The 22,928-nt window shown below is 37.6% G+C and overlaps 1 protein-coding gene across 4 annotated transcripts in view; it reads left to right on the top strand.

The window, feature by feature from the left end:
• LOC134668854 (sodium/hydrogen exchanger 3) overlaps positions 1-22,928 on the top strand; it is a 75,169-nt gene continuing 52,241 nt past the window's right edge. For 3 of the 4 annotated variants that reach the window (XM_063526327.1, XM_063526323.1, XM_063526322.1), the window contains exon 1: positions 3-187. The gene's annotated coding sequence lies outside the window, so the exon portion shown is untranslated. Of the gene's footprint in view, positions 188-22,928 lie in introns of all 4 variants that reach the window. The other variant, XM_063526324.1, reaches the window with a different exon arrangement.

Here is a 22,928-nt window from a genome sequence, read left to right as displayed (position 1 = left end):
TCGGCCCGCGCAGCCGTGCAGGGCGGGCGGGCGAGGGCGGCGGGCTCGAGCCAGTCGCGGGCGGGCAGGCACCCGCGCGGACCGACGCGCCGCACTCGCGATCGATACGCCTAACCTTACACCACCAAAACCATCACCAAACATAAACGTCAACCTGTGAAAACGTGAACATACAACACTGCTTACGGTAGGACGCCATTCGCGACGCTGAAAAGCGTAGCCATCTGTCAACCCCATCGTCAACTCACCATCCTCAAACACATATGATCGCCAATAGCAATTACAACAGTCCCTTGCGCTATTCTTGGTCACAAACAAAACAACCTAGCGGTGCGCGTGCGTTTTATGTAGCATTGTGTTTATTCACTAGCGTTACGTAAAAGAGCGCCAGGAGATTCAAAATCGATAAGCGATTTGTTTGGGCCAAATTTTGTTTTGATCGACAATTTGACAGACTCAATAATTTGATTGTATTGGCATTGTGGTAAGCTCCGGAGACCACGTTGACAGTGACAAATTTGCTAAATGTCAGTTGCCATCGGTTTCTGATGGGATCTAACTTGATTGCTATGCTAATCGATAAGCAAATACTACATTAATTAGTAATCATGGCAGGAGGCAATCCCTATTATATAACGGCGAGGTATCCCCGTGACGTAAGTTTTATGTAGAGGTTCCCGACTCAAGCTAAGAACAAGTTGACAAAGTATGTACCTACAGTAGGTACCTATAGTTTAAGTGAGAATTAAAATTTTGACAGTTTTAAATTGTGTAGTAAGTATATTAAGATTTACTTATGTCGATGTAGCTTCTTCTGAACCTTCATGAATAGAACTCAAGCAAACATTTTTTTTAAGCGACACTTCGCGTTTTGTGCTTAAATACTTTTGAAAATACTTGACTAGGGCGTCCTCGCAAATTGCTTACAGTTAAAAAAAAAAATATTCTTCGACTTGACTAAGTAGGCATTCAAGGTTAAAGTAAGATATAATCCATTTAATTAATAAATCATTTATTTACATACAATATATATACAGTGGTACAACTAAACGAAATAAATAACTAGCTTAAATCTAAAATAGGCCCCTGAGGTTAGGAGTATTGGTATCCATTTTAGGTTATTGTATTGTTTTTGAACCCTCAAACACACAAAAATCATATTACCTATCAATTTCGTGTTATGTAAACATCCCATCCCTCTTTGTCCTGTAAAATTGCTGATGCTAATAGTGAGATGCAATGTGCACTCATGTATTTTATAATAAAAGCACGTAATTTGCTTCAATGCCACGTAGGTCTTACGATAACAAAATCGATACCGTTTGCTACTCCCATGGGTTGTAACTTGAAAACTTATTTGAATTCATTGAAATGTATGACTTTTGTTTTTCACAGAAGGTTTAAATTCCAACAAAAAATATTGGTCCGTTGGATGTTTTACCAAAAACTACTTCCTGGATGTTTCGTTTAGTTTTTTATATACTTCTGCATAAGCATTATATAATTCTTTAGTGAATTAAAATAGAAGTACGAGCAGAAGAATTGTGCTCATATCATGATAATCATAATAACAGTGGAAAGGGCTAGAGCAGCCATTCTCAAAGTGGTTCCTAGGGTTCCGTAAAGCCTCTGTTGGGGTTCCGCGAAAATACTTGTAATAATAAGAAAAAAACCAGCACTTCTATAGGTATATCTGGTCCACAGTAACGAACGAAAATTTTTAATTTGGGGTTCCGTCAAATATTTCGCTTTCCAAAAAGGGTTCCGTCACCAAAAAAGTTTGAGTACCGCTGGGCTAGAGCAATCACTTTGCAAATGTGATGGACAGAGTGATGGGCAAGGGAGCGACATTATGGCGCTGTGGCCATATATTTTGACTGTCACCCCTGCCCTGCTAATGCTATTAACAGAATATTAACTTTTAATAATGGGCGAAATATTGAAAAATAAGTCATATACTTAATAGAGCAGAGTAGAAAGAAGCACTCAAACGGTTATTTTAAAATGTTCGATAGTACTTATTGGATTTTGAATGATACAACTAATTTGTATTTAGTTAGCTACTATATGTATTAAAATTACACACGTTCCAAAGTGGATTTAAATTAATTAATTATTTATTAGTACATTGCGAATATTACGATACAAGTGCGACAGATAGGAAATTCGCAAGGAGTGGCGATAAATTGAAACACGACCAAAGGGAGTGTTTTAAATCGCCACGAGTTGCGAATTACCTCTTCGCACGTGTATTGTACAACGTTTTACAGCCATATGGCCCTTTACATTTTGGGATTAGCGGCCAAAGTGTGTGTTCGGCTAACACGCAAAAAACTACAAAGTCTTTTTGAACCTATTCAAGTTGGCTTCGGCACACGCGGCGGCTGCGAGGCGGCGGTTCATGCCGTACGCACCTTCGTACAAAGGGACGAATGTGAGGTACTTTTAAAATTAGACGTACAGAACGCCTTCAATTCAGTTAATAGAGACGCCCTGCTGAACGAAATTAAAATAACGGTTCCGGAAATTTATAACTTTTTGCTACAGTGTTATCACTGTCCATCCAAATTAATGCACAAAAACAATGAGATCCTTTCGGCAGTGGGTTGTCAGCAGGGTGATCCCCTCGGTCCAGCCATATTTAGTTTGACAATTAATTCAATAATTCACAGTCTAAATTCCAAATTAAACGTGTGGTACCTTGACGATGGGACTCTAGGTGGCGATTCACAGACTGTCTTAGCAGATTTATTACAAATTAAAAATAAATTTAAAGACATTGGGCTGGAATTAAATTTCAATAAATGTGAATTATATATTTCCGACAATGTAGATTCTTCTTCGGCATCCCAAATTATTCAAAGTTTTAATAACATCGCGCCATCCATCAAAAATATATCTAAAGACAGTCTACATCTTCTCGGAGCACCCATCTTCAATGAAGCCATCCCTCCTCTTCTGAGTAAATCTATTTCAAAATTTAGTGACTATTCGGACCGCCTTCTCAAAATTAGCAGTCATTCTGCACTGTTTATTCTAAAATTTTGTTTACTCATTCCAAAATTCACCTACCTGCTCCGCTGTTGTCCTATCTGGAAATACCCCCATCTACTCCGACCTCTTGACCTACTTTTAAAATCCCAAATTGAATCAATTTTGAACATCCGATTTAACGAGCAGGCATGGACTCAAGCCACCTTACCGATAAGGTATGGTGGCTTGGGTACCCGTAAAATCTCAAGTGTTGCTTTGCCGGCATTCTTGGCCTCAATTCATAGCACCTCCGATCTCGCAGGTAATATTCTCAAAGCCTCTCCGGCTACAAACTGCGAGATCGCGTGCCTGGTTGAGGCCTCGAATGCTTGGCTAGCTGGACCAAATCAAAATTTTCCGTCTCGACCGAAAATACAAAGGGCCTGGGATGATATAGCATCAGTAAATACTTTAAACACACTTCTGGACACCGCGACAGGCAGGGACCGAGCGAGGCTTCTGGCCTCATCTAGGCCAGAATCAGGTCAGTGGCTTCACGCGTATCCCTCGCCTAACACCGGCACCTTTATAGACCCAGAGACGCTTCGCGTAGCCGCTGGTCTCCGGCTAGGTGTTGCTGTCTGTGCTGACCACAACTGTGCTTCATGTGGCGCTGAAGTGGATAGCCTCGGCCACCACGGGCTCGCCTGCTCTTCGGGTGCCGGCCGCCTGTCTCGCCATTCCGCCCTCAATGACATCCTGAGAAGGGCGCTCGTCAGTGCCGGCGTTCCCGCCGCTCTGGAGCCCCAAATAGTGCGGAACGACGGTAAGCGCCCTGACGGGATGTCACTGATTCTCCATAATTCATAAACATGCCATAGATCAGGTCACGTTCCTCCGTCCCGTCTACCTTGTTTTACATGTATAATGTCAGGTCGAGGCCGACTGTTTCAGCAGTTTTTATACGGGTTCGTCGAAAGTTTTTCTTACCTGTTTTCTATGGCAGCCGGCGTGGGCGAATCACGTTTTGGGCTGACCAGTGTTAACAGACCTCAAGCTCTATGGTTACCAGAGCACGATTTCATACTTTATAATTATATTCAATCACTTTTGTTTAACATTTTATGGATTACATTTTACGGCATCTTAATTTTACGACATGTGGCGAAAAACATCTATAATTTTAATTTGAGTCATTTAAAAAGCAAAAGCTTAGGTAATAATCCGTTCGTGAATGCAAAATGAAAGGATGTATGCCCGCGTTCATTTAATAACTCAGGCAACTTGCAAATTTGGAGAGAAATTTTGACGAAAGTTATTTGGTATTTCATGGTACCTACATATCCGTTTTTACACATTTTCTGAACACGTTATGGAGGTAATTAAAAACGAGACCCGATGAGCTGATGGGCTTTTAAACCTGCTTTCATTTATTTCTCATTCCTTGTAGCATAATATTTATATTTATAGCAATGACTTTTATTGCATTTTTAAATGAGAAAATGGCTTTGCATAACCGTTTCTTTGTAGGACAATAGCTATTTAAATGACAGACGATAGAACTCTCTGCTTTTTTTAAATAGAAGATTTTATTCAGGTACCTATTTACTTTAGGTAGGTACTTGTAAATAGGTACGATGTACAGTAACTACAAGTAGGTAGGTACCTGTAGGTTTTCCTTAGTGTCCGATCGAACCGGATTTTTTTCCATAACCGAAACTGAAAGTTCGGTTGAATTCTAGTTTCGGCCGATATTTGATTTTTATGTTAAAACGACACTTACGGCGCGATTCGGGAAATGAATTAGAGATTAACTAGAAACGATATAGTAAAGATATGTGACGTCCCACGGGTAAAGGTACCTTATGGCGGTTGGCGCTTATGCTATCATTAACGCCGCTCCAATATTATTGCGGCGCTATGCGACGTAAGCGCCAGCCGCCATAAGGTACCTTTTTCTGTGGAACGTCACATATCTTCACTATTTCATATCTAGTGAATATCCAATTCATTTCCCGAATCGCGGCGCCAGCCGCCATAAGTGGAACGTCACATATCTTTACTATTTCATATCTAGTGAGTCTCTAATTCATTTCCCGAATCGAGCCGTTAGGTCGGACACAACCGAAAAACAGTTTCAGCGCGGCAGTTTTTTGGCCGAATCCGAACCTTCAATCGAAACATGTTTTTTTTTATGACGAAACTGAAACTTTGATTAAAGTTTTCTTCTTTTAATGAATGCCGGGTTGGACAAATCAGTATATGAGGTAATTGGAAAGTATGAAAATAAATGATCACCTAAACTCAAAAAAGGTGACATGTAAAACCTTTTACCCACTACGAAAACTGGATAAGTAACCAGTGAAAAAAATGTGCCGTCAAAATTGGCGACAAATGATATTAATTTATTTCCCCCGACACCACAGTCTAAATTAACTTTGCCAAGGGAACATGAAATGTGACAACATATTTTAATATTCTGCTCTGTATCAGATTAAAAAAGTTAGGCGACTGGCTGGTAACTACTTAGCTATGCAAGCTATAGTGTCGTAAAGTTACCCCACTCTAAATCACAATTTGACACTAACTGTACGAACGGATCGGTAAACTTAAGGGGGGCTACCGCAAAATTGTAATGTGTAATACATTTACAAACATTTGACACAAATGTTAACTATAAACTGAAATAAATGTCATATAGTTACTAAGAAAAAGTGACCAAGGCCTCCAGTGCCCCAGGCTGGAATCGAACCAGCGTCCTCTGCTATCGCGGCAGGTGCCTGAACCACTCGGCCACCGGGCCACAGCGGCATAGGTCAAATTTTTCCAAGTATATGCACTTCTTACTGAAGGCTTGTGGCGCCCCCTCAGTTTATAATTTATATAGTAGTGTTTCTACTTGATAACAAACAAATTAAAATAATTCCTGAAAATAATTTAATTTGTTCAAATACTTCATAGTACAAATGTTAACTGTCAAATAACCACAAGGAATCGCAAAAAAATTACTTAGCAAAATATAACAAGTTTTAAAACTGTTTTTCCGTATTATCTGTGAAAACTAGTTTTAACTATTTTTTATCAGTCAAAACTAGTTTTCGCAAAGTGCGGGGTAGTAAGTTGTTTAAAATATATCCAGCGTAGCAGCTACGAGAATTTGGGTCATTTATATTTTAGATATTTCATGTGAGTAAGCCATTAAACGTACATTAGAGGGATGCGGAGTCATTGGGGTGACTTTTACTTAAGCAGACACGACTTGAATACAAAATAGCTATAATGGCGAGTTACATACGATATTGCGTGGTCATTAAAAGGTTAAAACGGTTTGAAAACGTTTTCTTCCGTTTGTGATTTATTTAGTACCAGAACCATAACCGAGATTGGTTTCTAAAAAGCTTTTGATCCTGGATAGAAACGGAATCAAATATAGAATCTAAAAAAAATGTCAACATTTTGTGGATGAATGTCATGTTTTTCAAAAAAGTAATTGTTAGTTAAAAAGTTAGGAAAGGTCTCCAAAAAAAATATCATAAAAAATTCAATCTGTATTTTATTTTAAATAAAATAAGATTTAACTTCGCGCATAAGTATTTACTGCTATTTATTATGCAGTATCTACTTAAGTTTGGTCGTTTTTAAATTGAAGCTTAATAAATAAACAAATTCTTCAATTTTATTGGTGGGTATTTGGACTCAATAGTTATTAAACTTTTGAGAGCAGTGGAATATATTATTTATCACAGAACTTCGACATTGAAAGATCTACTTACGTGCCAGTGAATTGAATCACTGCATCCTTTGACTTCAGTCTGGATAGCGAAACGTCGCAGTACCGAACTAAGTAATTCTTCTCGTCTCTTTCTAAGGTTAAAGACTATCTCTAATGTCACCCAAGAAAGAAAAGGATAGAGCGTCTTAAGTGCCTTCCTACGGCTTGCTTTTCCGAAATAGCCGGTGCCAAAGCAGATTGCAGTGGAATGACAGGCACTTTATTTAACAGGCTTTCAAGTTTGAGCTCCGGCAATGTCGATCACGATTATAATGATTGAGTTAAGAACGTTGTAAGATTTAAAAAAACAGAACATTACTTAGGTATGCGAAAACTTTTGAAACACATTTAAGCAAGCCACTGACGAGCCTTCCAAATGGATGCCGTTACAATGGATTCATCCAAATAGACGGCATCCTAATATTAAACATTGTACGTTTTTAGGGTTCCGTACCCAAAGGGTAAAACGGGACCCTATTACTAAGACTTCGCTGTCCGTCCATCCGTCCGTCCGTCCGTCCGTCCGTCCGTCTGTCACCAGGCTGTATCTCACGAACCGTGATAGCTAGACAGTTGAAATTTTCACAGATGATGTATTTCTGTTGCCGCTATAACAACAAATACTAAAAACAGAATAAAATAAAGATTTAAATGGGACTCCCATACAACAAACGTGATTTTTGACCAAAGTTAAGCAACGTCGGGAGTGGTCAGTACTTGGATGGGTATTTTTTTTTGCTTTTTTTTTGTTTGTTTTTTTTGCATTATGGTACGGAACCCTTCGTGCGCGAGTCCGGCTCGCACTTGCCCGGTTTTTGACATTCACAGACCGATTTTGGATTGCAGCCTCGCTATATATTTGGACTGTTTCAGGGGCCACCTTTATGCGTAACGTGCTTACATGAAATTGTCAGGGTTGCAAATTTTTTTGTGGAAAAATAATTCTAGGAAAAAGTAAGTGTTGCCGTTATGTATTGTTGTAATTAGTTTAATTACGTATGCTGAAATCGAATTGATATCGAACGCCACACTAACGCAATTTCACATTACATAAATTAAATTGACACAAATACAGGTTTAAAAAACAGACGACTGCAATGTTTTTCTCAATTTCTTATGTTTAATTCGATATTCGTCTAATATCAGTATATTCAATTCGACTTTTCGTATTTTTTCTTTGCGCCACCTTTCGTATAAGTATTCTAATTCTTTTGTCTCCGATACCTAAAGGTTGTCTGGAAGAGATCGCTCTTAAGCGATAAGACCGCCTGTTGTTACCTCTATTGTCTTTGTTTATGTTATTGTACATTTATTGTAAACTACGTGTACATGTGAGTTGTGCAATAGAGAGTATTGTATTGTATCTATTTTCATAACCCACTTAGGATAAAGCACTGAAGGTAGGTAATACCAATTTTTCTTCACTAAACGATCCTAACATATGGTTTAGTTATTATCGGCTAGTCTGTGGCCATGAGTAAGCCCACTCATAACTAAAAAAAAAAAAAATAATAACAACACGCGTGAAAGCTGCAAGGTTGTATTGTACTTATTAGCTCTGTAGCCACATGTATTGCATTTTAAAGCTTCTGACCCTCGCTCAATATTCTAAATTGCATGTCATGTCATTGACCCCAGAATAACATCAAAGTTGTGTCTGGACAATTTCGCGAATCTCTTGGAACATCACAGCCGGCCTAGCCAAGGTTACAATCGCTATCGCTTCGACAGCGAAAAGCATTATGTCTCTCTATCACTCTTCCGGATTAGTGTGACAGTGACAGTTGCGTTTCGATCGCTACGGAGCGTAAGCGATTGGCGTCTTGGCTACGCGGCCAGGTCGTAGAACCAGAACCATCTTCGGTTCTTTATTGACATCTCGTGACATGCCAAATATATCGCCGCTTTTTGTCTAAAGTTTATCTTTTCAAAATGCAGCAGAAAGTCAGAAGTTCTTAATCCAAACATAGTGGTGTTTCCGCAATATCTAACTTTTATAAAAGGGAACAACTAGCATTTGTTTACAACGATTAATTTTATTAAATTTGATAACAAAGACTCAGAGGCCAATTCGAGTGTGCACCTGACATATACCAATATTTGAATAAGTACCTTATGCGGCGTAGTTACGTAATGTGCTTATTATATCACAGGGGGTCGTAATAGAGCCGGTTTTTCCAGCCCGTTTAGTGCTGTTTCGGTCAGAATTCACATATCTGGCGTATCGCATTGTTAGTGTTAATATTTTACCACCTAACCACTTAATTTGTAACCACAATATAGACATTCCAGCCCAGTAATCGCGGTGACGTAATGGCCAATTTACGTTTAATACGGATTAATTGAAATCGTATAGTGGACGGGAATAGATTCGCATATCGTTTCTGTTTCAGTGGGCAGCGAGCGGGCCGTTAATGGAAACCCCTGTATAGGACCTGTACAAAGGTTTCAATAGGAAACCTCGGTATTTTTAGAAACTATTATCGTCCCGTACGTCAGTGTTTAATTATAGATATACGCCATTTGAAATTAACGTAGGTTGTCTTGTCTATACGATACACTTATCGAACTTGTCACATAATAATTTACTAGAGCTGTCTTTGCCGCCTACTCGTCACAATAACACTGACGATAACATAAACAGGCCATTACGTAGATAGATATAATCTCTTCATCACTTGTTGTTGATTGAAGATTGTCTAAAGGTACAAAAAATACAATTAAGTACTTAATGTTCTGTAATACGGAGGTGCTCCCACTTCTAAATCATTTCCTTATTATGACTTTTTACATTTTGTTTTTGTCTCGGTTTCTTTTGTCAGTTTTGCGATAGAAATAGGTACTTATAATGAAATAATAAATATTAAATAATTCCTTTATTCAAACAAATACAGTCCACATTTGTTAGTCTGTTACTTATAAACTAGGTTAATTGTACTTACATAGGTAAATGTACTAAATTTATACAGGTATTATTTTTAACACTTTACCGCACACGAAGCCATTTATGGCGGATATAATATTCAACTCTATTGACAGCTATGTGTACCTTTTAATTATTGGTGTACATTTATAAAAAGCCGGGTTAATGCCAAATTCAAGTTGGATTTTCTACGTCATAAATTACCTCTGATAGAGAATAGCATTTCACTTTGGGCACAACAAATCGATGTGTATAAAGGGTTGGTTTTAGGTCACAAGGACATGCTAGAATAGGTACTGTATAGACTAGGTACCTACATTTGTCACAGTATGTGTGCGGCCTCAACGCGCTAGGCCGACAAATTGAAAGCCGCACGGATCCGAACCGATAATTTATTACGACCGTTTTGCACGGTACGTTATAATAGACTTACTTTTCCATCATGTTACATATTTGTAAATATGAGCTTTATTTTGCTTACGGTATCTTTGGTTTTTGTTTGTGATTTTGGGGTAAAATATTATGTTTGTGGAGTGAGCAGCGATACACGCATGACGAGGTGGAACATACTAAATCAAAAATTCCAATCGCTTGCTGAATATCGGTACAAGTAGGCGTGTGTAGGTGTGTGTAGCGTCTTTACTGATTTCGCTTAATATCGGTTTTCCTAGGATATCGGTGCCGTCATATAGCGGCCGTCTCCATACAAAACATACGGCTAAATATGGATGTCGTAGTATTTATATGGACGACCGCTATATGACGGCACCGCTATCCTAGGAAACTAGAGCATTAGTGGTTTAGTTACAGAGGTTTGCTGCCAGATGGATTCAAAGAAGAAGCTCGCCCGAGCTCCTATAATCAGAGTACAGTCAAGTTCAATAGTGAAACATACATATATACCTACATATTTCTGAATTCGACTGTACACATCACAGCTGCTGTGCAAATTGCAAAGATCAGGTACCAAAAAGACGGTAAATTAAAAATATACCTACACAGAATAACATAGCATTTTTTTGTGGAATTATTAAATATTTACATAATGAGACACACACATACTCAAAATCCTCCCAACACTCGTCAAGAAGAACAAATAAGTATAAACCAATATACCTAATAAAGCTGAAGAGTGTTGCGATAAATGTAACCTAAATAGGCTCCTACAATTTCACGTTTCAACACTTTCGTTTATATGTTGAGTGATGGACACTCCATAAAGATGCTATCGTTTTCGTAACCAACATTATTACGCAAGATTATATTTTAGACACGTTATGTTCTGTTTGTTTATCGGTCAAGGTTAACACAGCTCAGATAGCTACTAAAAGGGATTGAGAAATATCGTGTCAATAAATGTTACGTAACAGGCTTAAAAACTGGCCAAGTGCGAGTCGGACTCGCGCACGGAGGGTTCCGTAACATTATGCAAAAACGTCAAAAATATCACGTTTGTTGTATGAGAGCCCCACTAAAATATTTATTATATCCTGGTTTTAGTATTTGTTGTTATAGCGGCAACAGAAATACATACATCATCTGTGATGATTGAAATTTCAACTGCCTACTTATCACAGTTCATGAGATACAGCCTGGTGACAGACAGACAGACGTACGGACAGACTGACAACGGACGCTTAGTAATAGGGTCCTGTTCCCTTTGAGTACGGAACCCTAAAAATTATGTTCCAATTCTAAACGACAAATGTATCCTGCTAAATAGGTACATTGGGCGGCCCAATAAGGCCCAATTTGGGCCTTTATACTTTCCTCTTAAGTCTTAAAGAATGCGGCTTCCTGTGGGTTCATACCCCAGCTTGTTCAAATTGCTGAGTGAATTCTAAAACAATAGAAGTCTACAAGGGCAGGGTCAAGTTGTATAAAGCTACATGTAACATCTAAAGAGCTCCAAACCGCGTAACCGACAAATAAAAAAACAAAATCCTTAACACATGAAAAAATAATGTTGGATTGCGACCCGTTATTTGGGTCGTTGAAAACACCCTCATCGATGATAGACGCGAAACCCATCAATATCGATCGGTTGATCCCCGGCTTTCCTACTGACGAAACATTTGAACTCTGACAAAGTGGGCTGTTGATAATTGTATTGTATGAATATGACTGACATAGTCAACTATTTAAAGCAAATAATATACAGGGTGATTCATGAGACGTGAGCAGGACTAATCCTGCACACTCAGTAACTGGTAATTGATCGATCACCGTCGTATTTAGGTGAAACAACCACACTTTTTCCTATTTTTCAACTTTTTGGTGAGGGCAAATTTAATTCTCTACAATCATGGTCACCCTACAAGACCTAATTAATAAACATAAAACCTCTTTTACGAAGAAAATAAAATGTCAAACCTGAGTGAGATACGAGTTTTCAAAAGTAACCAGACCGTGATGACAGTGATGACATTCAATTTGACACAGAATATCGGTAGTTTAGTATTCTAATGTTAGGGTGACCATCCATGTCGTAAATAAATTATAACTTTTTTTTTCAACACGACTAGAAAATTAACGTTAACCTCACTAATTCTGATAGGAAACAGGCGGCCTAGCCAAGGTCACAATCGCTATCGCTTCGACAACGAAAACCATTATGTCTCTCTATCTCACTTCCATATTAGTGCGACAGTGACAGTTGCGTTTCGATCGCTACGGAGCGTAAGCGATCGGCATCTTGGCTACGCGGCCAGTTGCTTATAATTTACGAAATGCGCAGTGTTAGTCCTGCTCACGTCTCCTGAATCACCCTGTATATTGAATGAATATTAGTTAGGGTTTGAAATAGCGTTTCAATACGGCATCCCAAAATACGTTCTCCTATTTATAAAAAAAGTAAGGTTGCTCGAGATGCTAATGCCCAATAGATGACACCTTGCTGTCACCTCTATTTACAATGACTTAAGTTTCAAGATGACATGTACTGGGACCGCGTCGAGCACCAGAGTTTACCTTAGTCCTTGCGTGATTTTTCTTACAATTTCCAGTATGTGGTACTTTTCCTAGCCGCCCGCGGCAAAATAAGCTGCTCTTAGAGTGACATTCCATTTCCAACTGCAGCTGCAATACTGTTCATTTTACTATGGAAATTGACAGTGACAGCGACGCGTTTCCATAGTAAAATGAACAGTATTGCAGCTGCAGTTGGAAATGGAATGTCACTTTTAAGCTTATTACCGTAGATGACTGGGCATTACGACGCTTAGCTCAGTATAATACGTACAGAAAGGTATATTAGTGTAGTGAGAAACTAATTAGCACGTGTTAGGCGAACTTCGACCTTAAGGTTATGTAAATGCTTGTTATTTAATGAGAATTACGTAATCACAGCTTCCTCGCGTAATATAACAGTCTGGTAATTCAAAGAATAAATGCTGCCAGTGTTTATAGCAAACACATTTTTTTTGTTAACCTATTCAGCGCTAATTACGACAATTAGTCGGTTTGCCTCTACGAAGAATTATTGCTACATAGGTACCGAAAAACTCATGATATCAAACGCCGTAGTACTATGATCGTAGCTTAGTGCTAAACGTGCTAAAACACCTTTTTTCCATCCAAAAAAACTAAAATGTACCTGACGTGGTGACGTGATAACTATCGCACAAGCTGTCGTGATGGAACACCAACATGCACTCTGGGACACTGTCAAGGTCAGCTTAATGACATGCAACGTTAAACGGCGTGTTTGTTTTTGAATAAGCAATGACCCAACCTTGGTTTAACCCTTTAATGCATAGCTCGCCGCTAGCGTGCACATATTTTCACATACAACATTAATTTGCTACGGCTACGGCACGGCGTAGCACTGCGTGCCGTAGTAACTAGTAAACTTAAACGCTGCCCAAATTCTAGGGACCCGTACCTAAACTTAGGCTGTGCAAAGACTAAGAAAGTACAGCGGGCAGGAAAAGGGACGGAGCTCTGAGAAAGTTTAGGCTCGAGAGATCACGTGCGTTTTAGAACAGTTTGTAACCCGGAGGCATATTCCATTTTACAATATGATGTAAATTTTATTTAAACTGCACATATATAGGTATTTAAAGTATCATTTTTATTTGGCTCTACGCTCTATTGAAAAATTGACTCTTTTCACATCCGACTTTACGGAACTCGAGGAGAAAACTCTTAATAAAAATAAAACTTTTTTTGTCACACAGATTTTTATTGTCATAATTGGCGAACAGAGCTAATTCTGCACAGATTTTGCAGTAAAAGAGCGTTATATTTAAAATCATAGTTCGTCTCGTAGTTGAAACATTTAGGTACTTAGTTAAGTTTAATCATAAGTACAATTCAATGAAATGACAAGCGTATTTACCGGTCATAAGGTTAAAAGAGCTACTTAGAGAATTTATCTATAATTAAAGGAAAGGCAGATCACTGCACTGTCCTTGAACTAACGCCTGGGATGTTTGCCAGCGGACCTGATGGGCGGATAGGCCTCGAAACGGAATCTGTTTGAACTTCATTTCACTGTGATGGCTTTGAATCAATTCTAGGGTTTGCTCAATTCGCATTGTCCGAGTTCTAAGGGCAAATGAAGAATTTGTAATTTTTTGATTTCCTACTTCATTGTCAGTGTAAAAATTGTTGCAAATGAAGAATTTGTAATTACTTGTATACGTACTTACTTTACAATATAAGGTAGATCGGATCAAACTAAAAAATATACGTAAGGATAATTATTGTATAATATGTATTACCAACGACTGGCATTGGCATTGCACGATAGACATAGGTACCCTGCAATTTTAGTGCGCTCAAATATTAATATAACATTTCAAATACCTATAAAAGAACCGAAGGCTTCATCCGATTCGCCTCGGCCAATCCCTAATAAACAGTGACAAGTTAAGGTTTGATTATAAATTTAGGTATAACCAAGATTTTTTAAATCACGCTCAGCGAGCGAGAAAAACAGGCGCTGCTAGGTATACAAAGAGCTCTAAGCTATTGTAGATACCAATCCAAATGGAGGCCTAAGTTCGTAATAAAGCGATAAAGTTCTTATAAATTACTTTCTCAAAACGCAATTTTTTCTGCCTTGCCTAACGGAGAATGTTTCGAGGCCATCACATTTTTAAAGGCTTTCATTTTCCTTCAGATATTCTAGAAGTTTACGTCATTTATTAACCTCTCGTGTGCCGTGATTATTTTTTTCTAATATTTTCCTCATCCGCGCTCGCCGCATACGACGGCTTAAAATAAACACATATTTCATTGTAGGAATAGTTTGGCCAAATTAAAACTTATTTAAAAATATAGAGAGCTTAAAAATGTCACAAACCGCCACCGGTTCTAACCCACACCAGTCCCAAGAATATACCAACGCAAAAACTCGGTCGCGACTCTACATCAAATCTTATATTTACATAAACAATATTAAGCACGGCCATAATATTTACAAAATCAAATTTAAAAAAAAACAAATTGGGTAGGTAAAGTTTTTTGAAGATAGGCAAATTATATTTTTTCCCGATAGTATTCATTATAGCGATCACGGAAATGCAGCTCTTTTATTTTTATATCATTTTATTGATTAAATATAATTTTTTAAATGATCGATATGACGTTTGTGAGGTGAAATGGCAGATTCCAGTAATTAATTCCTTGGCGCGTAGTAAATGGGAAGGGATAGAAAAAAAAACGATGTCAACTGTCAGTGTCACTTAGCTCTCATTCCCGAAAAATAACGGACAAGCCTCATGTTACCTTGCGAATTGCTATTAATGTTATCATTGAGATTTTCGGCGACCTCAGCACGACCCACGGACTTCTGATTCCCCACGACATCTGCGCGTATTTGGACAAAGATTGAATTTACTTTCGATAACTTGGCACTGCATAAATTATTGGACAACGTTTTCTTCCCCACCCCTACACGACGGCCCCTACGCTGACCCTTGGACAGAGTTTTGCAAGAAAAATAAGCGAGTTCATACGAGATTGCGAGCAGATTCTACAAATTTGAAATTATTATCATAACAGTGATAGGCACAATGCCGTTGAATTAGAGGAGCAATGGCCGTACAGGAGTACGTATCCGTGAAATACATAGGTACATAAAACTTTCTTCACTTGTGTTTTGATTTTTATTATTAAATTGCCATGAGCTGTTAAGTTCGTAAACAAGAAATCGGTCTAATTTTTTCTAACAATTTCAACCATCTGTTAGTTTTGTGTGGTTATCCTCATTTTATGAATGTTGTTCTTATTTTCAGGTGGATGTAAACATTCATTGGCGGTATTATACTGATGGCTAATTAGAACCATTGAGCCATGACATACTTCCTTGCAGTGTTATTCGGCTAAGCCTCTCCGAGCATCCTGTGAATCTGAAGGATATAATTATTTCCATAAAAAAGAGCAATCGAATTAGGACCAAGATATCCCGAGAATCTAAAGACATTTTATAAAAAATGCAATAAAATGAAAATGGGAGACTCTCTTATTTTAACAATGTTACAAGATCATGACAATGTTATGGTCTATACTTATTAAAATTTTAAAACCAACATGTCTTTATCTTTGACTTGAAAATGTACAAATGATTTGGGTTAAGTTTTATGAAATGCAACTTATGCTAAAAATCTATTATTATTATATGTCAAATTATCGTGAACTCGATGTTGCTTAAGGCGTATCCAGATTAGTCAATTTTTCGCCAATCTGATTAAATTGCCCGATCGAATCGGGACGTATGGACGCAAACGCCAATTTGGCTCGCCGAATTCAACCGCCGATAATGACCAATAAAATGAGGTGCGGACACAAGAACACCAATTTGTGAGGCTAGTATTTTCGTTATGGGGCATTTTTTCAACTTAAATGGGTCTAATATCACCATAAATCTAAAATTGGAGATTGACGCCAATTTCATTTCTGATCAGATCGACCGATTTGATCAGTCCCGTCTGGATACCGCTTTAGCACCGCGAAAAGGCGCTGCGCGGTGCGCGCGGATTGACGCATGCGCGTACCGTATGCTTTGTATCTATGGTAATATAATTTTATAAAATATGCAAATAAAAGGCGGCAAAGTTTATTCGTTGTGCAATACTCAATAAGTTACCGCTTGTTATTTTAATACTCGTAATAAACAAAATGAGTTCAAGTGACGAAAACGACCTGGAATAGACGGCATGCACCGCCTCATTTGAAAGCAGAAGCAAACTTAATAATGAATAACTAGCTTCCTGCTAAGTCCTAGGACAAATACAACAGGACTTACGACATGCTCATGCTGTGGAAGGACACAAGAAGGACAGCCAAAACGCAAGAAACACCTACTCTGAATGTGGTTTTTAGCGTATTTCTGTGACCAAGTGAAAACTAAAAAGCCATCTACATTTAATATAAACTAAGAATATGCGTTGTTTTTTTAATTGTATTCGCGTCACTTTACCCCTATTAAATACGCTTTACTAAATTGAATTTGTTTTATTTCCTCACATAATTTGAGAATAGTGCTTACTATGTATACCTCAATGGAAGCAAAAATGTAGTATTTTTGCGAGTTGATACACTTGCTACTTGTGTATAGTGGCAAATGTATTAAACCCGCAATCAACACTAATCAATATGTAAACAGGCCCCAACGTGAAGCACATTTACCCTACAGACATACTTATCCATATTGACCATATTTGAACCGCTCAACTCTCTTCAAGGGCACGCCACACAGCGTGATTCTATATACTGTTGGATTTTAAAATAAAACGAAACGAAATTTACTGGATTTATATTATATTATTTTGGATTTATTTTATTTTTATTTTATTTTCTAAGGAGTACCAACAGCTGCAAAAACATTATATAGATTTAGGTAACAATACAAAGCCAATTACAGGTACTCACAGATAGAAGAATTTATATTATAAGTTTTCTAAAGTACAGTCGCCATCAGATATATTGGTGCAGCTAGGGTGCTCATAAATATCTGAACACGCCTCTATTATCAGGGCGTGCGTGTTCAGATATTGTGAACACCTTGCCGAGCCCATATATAATAGCCAATAACGACCTAGTTATAAGACTATTACAACCTTAATCATTATGTATGTATAATACAACAATCACGTTTATATAGTCCTCACAAACGTATAAGTTACCATTTTGGCCAATATATCTTCAAAGCTTGGCACCGAATCGCTGTTAAAGACTTTGGTGTGCTCAAATACGCTGAATTTGGAAAGTAACGTATCTGTACTTCCTACAAGACGGTACGACGCACTTTGAGTTCATCTCTGTAATATTCTATTTCCATTCGAACGTTTCCGGGATCGTCTCCATCTATTGTGTTGATACTGAGATCCAAAATGACTCGTGTAGCAGTCCAAGAGTCGTGGTGGAGGCGTTAATGAAAATGTTCTCCAAGAAGCAGTGCCAAGTAGTCGAAAGCAATCGTTATCATTATCAAAATATCCGTGTTGATCGTGCTAGGGACGTTAAAAATACTTATTCTAGAAATCACACCAACATCCAATTACAAGAAAACACAAATGTTTCGTCCGACCATTATTTTCCAATTATTTGCAAGTTATTTTCCAAGAATGACACTGACAGTTGACATCGATTTTTTTTCTATCTCGTCCCATTTACTACGCGCCAAGGAATTAATTACTGGAATCTGCCATTTCACCTCACAAACGTCATATCGATCATTTAAAAAATTATATTTAATCAATAAAATGATATAAAAATAAAAGAGCTGCATTTCCGTGATCGCTATAATGAATACTATCGGGAAAAAATATAATTTGCCTATCTTCAAAAAACTTTACCTACCCAATTGCCACGAAATACCTTAAAGGGGGCAGTTCTACCGACTTAAAAAATCTATAAAAAAGGTGTACTTACTTTTTACTACCCCTAGGATTTTTAAAAAATAAATATTCGCTTCTCTCAATCGGTTGCGTAAGGTACCTTGCGATATACTAGACTAAGTAATACACATTTTTCTAGAGCTCTCCCTCGCATATTTCCCTTGACCGAGTTACCGCGCCTCAAGTCTGCCAAGGCGGAAACGCACGATCGCCTCAAATTTATCACCCACAAAACTGACACTGTGTTAAGTGTCCCATTTATACCTGTTTTGTTACTCCATCTAACTCACCAAACAAAAACCAAAATTGCTAAGTTGGGGAAATAATTTAAAAGAATTGATAAAATATAATCGTACCGTAAGACGTAGTACAAAATGGTGAAATTTTAGGTAAAGCCTTTTTTCCAATGTTGTGAACATTCTACAAAAAAATAATTACATTTAAACTGACGACTTAATTTTTTATCTTCGTTCAAAAAAAGGACAATATGCTTAGCACGTGTGCGCCGTAATAGTATCTCGGGTCAAAGTACCTACATATAGCAAAAGGGGCCCGATTTTAGGACAGAAAATTTTCGGCTAAATTTTTTTTTGCATTTTTGTTACTTTTTTACTTTAAACTTTAAAGAAAACAATAAAATAAGCATCTTTTATTGATATAAGTTTTTTTGTAAACTTGACCGTTTAGGAACTAGAGCGATCTGAAGTTGCGAGTTTGGCCAACCGTAAGGTAACTGTACGCTTCACCGAATGCTTAAGCCCTAGACTTACGTTTAATTTTTTTATTAGTTCTGATATTTTCTTACGAATATGTTCAATACTAAAATAGAAACAGATAAATTTGTCCTCATTTAAACATACCTATAAATTACTGAAATGATTGGACGTGTATTAAAAACATTTTTAAAGTCATTTCTTCCAATTTCCTTGCTTGTACCGTTTACCGAACTAAGAAACGTGATTTGCACATTATACCGAATAGGGAGCCCGCATTACCGAACTAGGAAATAATTGTATGAAAATATGGTGTTGAGTGGTGCTCAAACTTCAGTAGTTCACTATTAAATCCCTACTATGCTTCGTTTTTTAGCATTATAAAGATGGTAAGCGATCTTGACGTGTCTTTTTTATTGAAAAATACTTTTGAAAAATAAGTCAGTAAGTAAGGTACGCAACAATTATAAAACATGTACGCATATGTATTAAATATATTAAGAACGGGTCACTCACGTATTTTAAGTCGAAAAACGCACAGTCGAAACGTCACCGTAAACGCAAGCTCCTGATGACACTCCTCGGTACGGAGTGAAACATGTCGAGCATTTTTCGACTTAAAATACGTGAGTGAACCGTTCTTAATATATTTAATATGTCTGTGTCTCACGGAAGTTTTGTTATTAAAATGTACGCATATGTATGTTTCATAAATTGCTGTTTTCACGCTGTTTCATAAATTTTGGCTGGTCCATTTTCTATGGAAGGGTAAAATTTTTTTCACGATTTCGTAGTTGGTCCCATAGTAAAAGTTGCTCAGTATAAACCCAAAACCTCCCTGGGAATGGGAATGTAGTTAATTTTTAGCCACCCTGTATGGGAACCCCGGAATTTCATAACAAAAGATAAAAGTTTAAAAAAATCACAATCGCCCGCGACGAGAGGAATCTAAAAAATTTTTTGGACATCTAGGTTTGGACCACCCTGTATAAAATATTATTGCTTCATTATTTTTATTATCCTATTCAGTTTTTTTGTCCACATTCCAAGACTATTATCAGGCGTCCAATAAGTATGTCTAAAGTTTGAAAAGCGCTGGCATTGAAATAATGGTCACAAAAAATAAACATATAAATATCGACCTAGCCGTTATCGCAATAAGGATGATATTCTCATGAACGTTGAATAGAAACATGGCCAACGCAAACATGAGTTCGGTAGCAGAGACCATGGGTGCCATTCACCGAACGGCCGTTCGGTGAACGAAACATGGAAAATACGTGGAACCTATTTCGCGAACGGATTTAGAAAATAGTATTTAAATCGTAATCAATGTGGTATAACTACAAATCTATCATTAAATTTAATACTTGAATCCATTACAAAACCGCACATGTATAAAGTTCTTGCTAATACTGACGTAAAATATCTAAAATTATTGTTTGATAATAGTCTTGCCAAAAACCTTATTTTGATGCCAAAAAGTCGTAAAACATGAACATTTCAAACGCAGTTTTATAATAATCTATATAGGTTATTGTTGTTCGGCAATTGCTCATAAAATTACAAATACATTAAGTTATTTGTGAAATTAGGTAGTTAATCTAAATAGTTCGTAATCAACAATTAAAAAAATAATTTCAAAAACATACGCTTTCCCTGATTCCGGACGCTGTTCGATAATACCTTCCAATCAAATTGTCGGTGTACTCATTACCGAACTCACATTAAGCTTAATTTCTGATAATATGACGGCACTAAATTAGTTAAATTTACTAAAATACACAAACTAATTAAGTAGTCACACTGAAAAACCATACTTTGAAACACAGAAGTAAATTTAAAAGGTTTTATGACCTTAAGAAATATACGCAACTTCTTACCGATTTCTTTAAGGTTGCCCATACAAAGTGGCAATCGGCAGCAACGATCCGTTTCGATCAGTTGCCACGTCCCAACTGCGGGACAAATTGGCCGACTCTGAGGCATAGTGGAAGGGATAGGTATTTAACTTGTGGAAAAAAAATACGCAAGTAAATATCAGCTGTAAATAATCGACTTATAGCCTAAAATAGAAGAAATTCGGTGATACGGACGGATATTGAGCGTTCGGTGAAGCGTACTTTTACCTTATCTCGTGTACGAAATAGATTTTTTTTGCGTTCCTCTAAATTTGTCCATTTGTGTATTTGGTGGCGACTGTACCTACCCAATATTTGGAGTTGACTTTCAAGGTTTACTTATTTAAGTATGGGCTCGACCACGTTATAGAGGTCATTAAATCTACTCCAAGCTCGAGTTTATGATTCTTTATCGCCAGTGGAGACCAATAAAGTGGCCATTATATTTTTATTCGAAGTTAAGGCTGGGTAAGTGATCATAAAATAAGTAGAGTATATTATGAGTATAAAGATGGATTTTTCTTGTTTAAAGAAATGTCACTTTTGATAATAACGGGCAGTCTAGCATGTTCACTGTACTGTACGGTTACCATCAGTTTGTCACTGACATAAACGCCGTCGAGAACGTAATTTACTTTCTATACATCTCGCTCGCACTCGCATATTAGTGCAAACGGGATGTATAGAAAGTAAATTACGATCTCGACGGCGTTTATGTCAGTGACAAACTGATGGTAACCGTACTGTAGATTATTCACTGTACGCTAGGGTTGTACAACGTAAGTTTTACGCGATTAAATTCCGTGAGAGTATTAAAATTATAATAGAAAATCGTGTTAGTTTAAATCACTATATTGAAATTCATCATGTGTTATTACAATCAGAATACGCCTCCAAATAAGTTTTTTTTGTGTAGGCGGGCCCGTTCTTCACTCGCCGCCCAATATATTTATACTCAAGAAATTCATCTGTAACACGTGCCACGTGCGATGTACGGACATCGATGCACCGAGTTCAAGGTCACTGCGGCGGCTGTCAGAATAGGCTGCGACACTACGAAACTTGCGAAGTCTGCGATATTACTTCAGCCAAGCTATATCAATTAATAACTAGAACTTTACAGGTGAAAATTTATTATCAGACCTTGACCACAGACCACATTTAAATTCTAGTTTTAGAAATACTTTAAAACGAAACAACGGGTACGTGTAACGTACTTATTTATTATTTTCAATACACTATTACACTGCCACTGGACTAAAGGATTCGATGCAAAGTATGCAATAATCACGAAGCACGCTACATACATGAAACCTGGGGGCTTACCGTGAAAACCGAAATTCGCAATGATGGGGATTTTTCTCTTTTACTCTCAATAAGACGTAATTAGAGTGACAGAGAAAAATGCCCGCACTTGACGAACTTCGATTTTCGCGGTTATAGCCCTGTGTTATCGGTTATAACGTAGCGCTACGATCGTAGCTCAGCGGTGAATGTGTTAACTACATGTTACTGCCCGATTCTAACTTTAACACAATTCATTGCCAGCGACTCCCTAGGGGAGTTCACTGTTCGTAGGCGCTTTTCGCTGCATACGGTTTTTCCCGTGTTATCGGCTACGCTCGTAGCGCGTAGCTCGGGCTGGCACTGAATGTGTCAAGATACGTAAATGGATTAGTTTCTTCCAACAAAACCGTCACTTCGACACTGACATATCTAATCCATATCGTATCCAGACGTAATATTTTACGCATCTTAAAGTTCGAATCTGCCCGTTACACTAATTGCAGCAAGCATGTG

Source organism: Cydia fagiglandana, chromosome 11 (genome assembly GCF_963556715.1).
Source record: "Cydia fagiglandana chromosome 11, ilCydFagi1.1, whole genome shotgun sequence".
In the NCBI taxonomy this organism is placed as follows: domain Eukaryota; kingdom Metazoa; phylum Arthropoda; class Insecta; order Lepidoptera; family Tortricidae; genus Cydia; species Cydia fagiglandana.
The sequence above is the reverse complement of the archived record's forward strand: the minus strand, read 5'-3'. Positions and strand labels throughout refer to the sequence as shown.